This window comes from Lepus europaeus, chromosome X, assembly GCF_033115175.1.
Source record: "Lepus europaeus isolate LE1 chromosome X, mLepTim1.pri, whole genome shotgun sequence".
Classification (NCBI taxonomy): domain Eukaryota; kingdom Metazoa; phylum Chordata; class Mammalia; order Lagomorpha; family Leporidae; genus Lepus; species Lepus europaeus.
In genome coordinates, this window is record NC_084850.1 from 62,021,489 (window position 1) to 62,025,381 (window position 3,893).

At 38.6% G+C, this 3,893-nt stretch overlaps 1 non-coding gene across 1 annotated transcript; it reads left to right on the forward strand.

Moving 5' to 3' along the window:
- Positions 1-663: 663 nt before the first annotated feature.
- On the forward strand, positions 664-772 carry LOC133753885 (U6 spliceosomal RNA). Its single transcript, XR_009865123.1, has one exon. It is a non-coding gene; the product is annotated as a U6 spliceosomal RNA (small nuclear RNA).
- Positions 773-3,893: the final 3,121 nt, after the last annotated feature.

The window sequence follows — 3,893 nt, forward strand, 5'->3', positions numbered from 1 at the left end:
GAGCACATAGAACTTGGTGAGGCAGGGCATGACTGCATGACTATCTCCACCTGAGTATGAGATACAAATTCAAGAAAGACAGGATGGTGAGGGAAAGAGGGTAACCCTTTCTGCAAAGGGGAGGAGAGTAGTCCCAAGAGGCTGGCTGATGTCTCAGGACAGCACCAGTGCCCCTTCTGATGTGTTCAGACTTCGTACTGCATATGCTTGGCCCCAAACCTTCCTATGATAAAAGAGGAATAAATGGTTGATTCTGAAGCAAGTGTAAGGTGAAATACAAATAATGCTCACCTCCCTCACTTATTCGTTCATTTATCCAGACAGCCGTAAGTGTGTGCTTACTACATACAAAGTATCACGGAAAATAGAAATATAAAAGATGGGTAGCTGACTCTCCAGAAACCCACACCCATTAAGGGGTCATGACTTATACACATTCCCAAACACCACCCAGCTGTATATGGAAAAGGCCTTTAAATTATATAAATAAGAGAATCACAGTCTCCTGACTTGAAGAATCTTTAGAAAGGACCATCTAGCACAACCTCTTATTGTACAAGTAAATACACAAACCAAGAGAAGGAAAAAGTGTTCTCAAGGTTGCACAGCCAGGTAATAACGGAGTTGACCTTTCTCAAAGGACTCAAAAATTGCTGTGTTTTCACGCTCACTTTGGAGCACATATACTAAAAGTAGAATGATACAGAGATAAGCATAAGCATGGTTTCTGTGCAAGGATGACATACAATTTCACAAAGCATCTCATATATTTTGTATACATGCATTGGGATATAATAGTGTACCCCATAAATACATACAATATTATTTTGTATATACTAATTATTTTCAATTACTATGGTTTGATATGATATGTCAAGACAAAACTTCACAGGGGGGTTGTGATAGGATGTAAAGAATAGTTAGGATTTTCCACAAAATTATATGTTGAAAAACTTCTAACATATAGACAGGGTTATCAACATAATTTGTGGGGTCCAGCAAAAAATGAAAATGTGAGAGTCCTTCTCCAAACAGCAGGAGTGTTGCCAGCACTGTGGCTCAGCAGGTTAAACCATGGTCTGCAGTGCCATCATCCCATATGAATGCCGATCCAAGGCCCAGCTGCTCCACTTCCAATCCAACTCCCTGCTAATGCACTTGGGAAAGCAATAGAGGATGGCCCAAGTGTTTGGGCCTTTGCACCCCCATGGGAGACCCAAAAGAAAATCCTGGCTCCTGGCTTTGACCCAGTCCAAACCTGGCTGTTGTGGCCATTTGGGGAGTAAATCAGTGGATGGAAGATCTCTCTCTCTCTCTCTCTCTCTCTCTCTCTCTCTCTCACTGCCATTCAGACAGATAGATACATAGATGTATAAAGCAAGCAGGGGAAAAGTACTCCTAGAACTACTAAGATAAAAGGAGTTTTCATTCTTCTATGCATACTCCTCTCTCTCTCTCTCTCTCTCATATCATGGTATTTTCTATTTGCTGTTTAATGATGTTATTCTAAGTTAAAAATAATTTAAAATTTAAATTCTTAGCAGGATTTTTTACTATTCAACTTTATAGTGTGCAGTTGGACTTGCCCCAAATGGTAGAGTTAGAAACATACCAGGGGATTCCAATTCAATTCCATCAAGGTGGCATGTACCAATGCCATCTCACTAGTCCAAGTGATCAATTTCTGTTCACAATTGATCATAATGATAGGACTAAGAATCAAAGGGATCACATAAACAAGACTAGTGTCTGAAAATACTAACCGATAGAACAAAAAAGGGAGAGAATGATCCAACATGGGAAGCGGGATACACAGAAGACTCATAGAATGGCAGATGTCCTAAACAGCACTCTGGCCTCAGAATCAGCCCTTAAGGTATTCGGATCTGGCTGAAAAGCCCATGAGAGTATTTCAGGCATGGAAAGCCAAGGCACTTTGGCAAAAAAAAATGATGACCTAAATGAAAGATCTCAGCGAGTGAGATCCCAGTGGAAAGAACAGCTCATCAAAGAAGGAGGTACCTTTCTCTGAAGGGAGGAGAGAACTTCCACTTTCACTATGACCTTGTCTAAATATGATCAGAATCAGCGAACTCAAAAGGCTTCCTTAGCCTTGGCAACCAACTCATGACAAGAGCCTAGGGTGATTACTGACACCATAAACAAGAGTGTCAATTTGTTAAGTCAACAACAGGAGTCACTGTGCACTTACTCCTCATGTAGGATCTCTGTCCTTAATGTGCTGTACATTGTGACTTAATGCTATAACTAGTACTCAAACAGTATGTTTCACTTTGTGTTTCTGTGTGGGTGCAAACTGTTGAAATCTTTACTTAATATATACTAAATTGATCTTCTGTATATAAAGATAATTGAAAACTAATCTTGATGTGAATGGAAGGGGAGAGGGAGCGGGAAAATGGAGGGTTGCAGGTGGGAGGGAAGTTATGGTGGGGGGAAGCCATTGTAATCCATAAGCTGTACTTTGGAAATTTATATTCATTAAATAAAAGTTTTAAAAATCAAATCTAAGAGCATTTAACTAATAGGCAGAATCACCAAAATGACACAATTCATACTTTGCAACTCATACATGCATATGTATTTGTTTTTACTAGAATTGAATGATTGTTGCATAAAACTAACTCAATTGTTTCCTATTTGATACATGCACATTCCTTTTTGTTACACACACATTCTCCCAACCATCTCTACCTTTGGTTTACAGATGAGTAAAAATGAATGAAATGAAAAAGACTATGGGTTGCCTTATTTTTCCCTTTATTTCTATACCGTCATGTAACTGATATTGGTTAACAATTACAGGGAAATAGCATGAGTAAGGAAAAGAATAATAGGGTTTCCTTGGCGTTCATGTTTCTTAGAATACCAATGCCTTCTTCTTTTGCATGCAAAGTAAGTTGTAGTTTATATAGAAAGTGTAGTGTCTTGGGATTGCCAGTGCCCCTGCTTAGTCATACACATAACTCATTTACCTTGTCCTCTAATTGAGTATTGCTGAACTTCCACACTTTATGGGTCCACTTGAATTCTGTTTTCATGGAGCATCACTAAAACTATACATACAAGGGGTGGCAAAGAACTAATAGACACATGATATGTATATCTATGCTGCTCACGTTCATGATCCATTATCCCATTGGACATTGAACATAAGTTCAAAGGCAAAATTGTTAAGAATTCCAAAAGAGTGGCAGTAGAGCATTAAACCAAGCACTTGGTTCTTCTGTGCATGGGGCCCTGTATGTTTACACAGGTCACACACCCATGAAATTGACCCTGCACTGATAGGGCTTCAAAAGTGCATGGAAATGCATATTATCTTTTAATTCCATTTTCCATTAACTTTAACTTTCAACTTTAATATCCCATTAACTTTTCATTAACTATATGACCCCCCTCATATAGTAAAATAGAATTTTCCCATATACCACCACCTAAATTCTACTATACTTGCTCTATCCATCTAGCTACCCCTCTATGCATTGATTAAACTACCTTATTTTTTGTTGCATTTCAAAATAAGTAGCAGACCTCAGTACATTTCATCACTAAACACTTCAACATTTATGTCATTAACTAGAGTAAAGTATATATTTATAGTTTTTCCAGGGTAAATATACATATATTTAAAGATACAATTTGCTTAGATCTGGCAAATGTATACCAGATAACCCAAACTCCTGTCAAGATATACAGCCTTGGGGCCAGCATTGTGGAACAGCAGTTAAACTGTTGCTTGTAATGCTGGCATCTCTTATGAGAGTATTGATTTGAATCATAGCTACTCCACTTCAAATCCACCTTCCTGCTAATGTGCCTGGGAAGGCAGCAAAAGATGGCTCAAGTACTTGGGCCATTGCCACCCATAT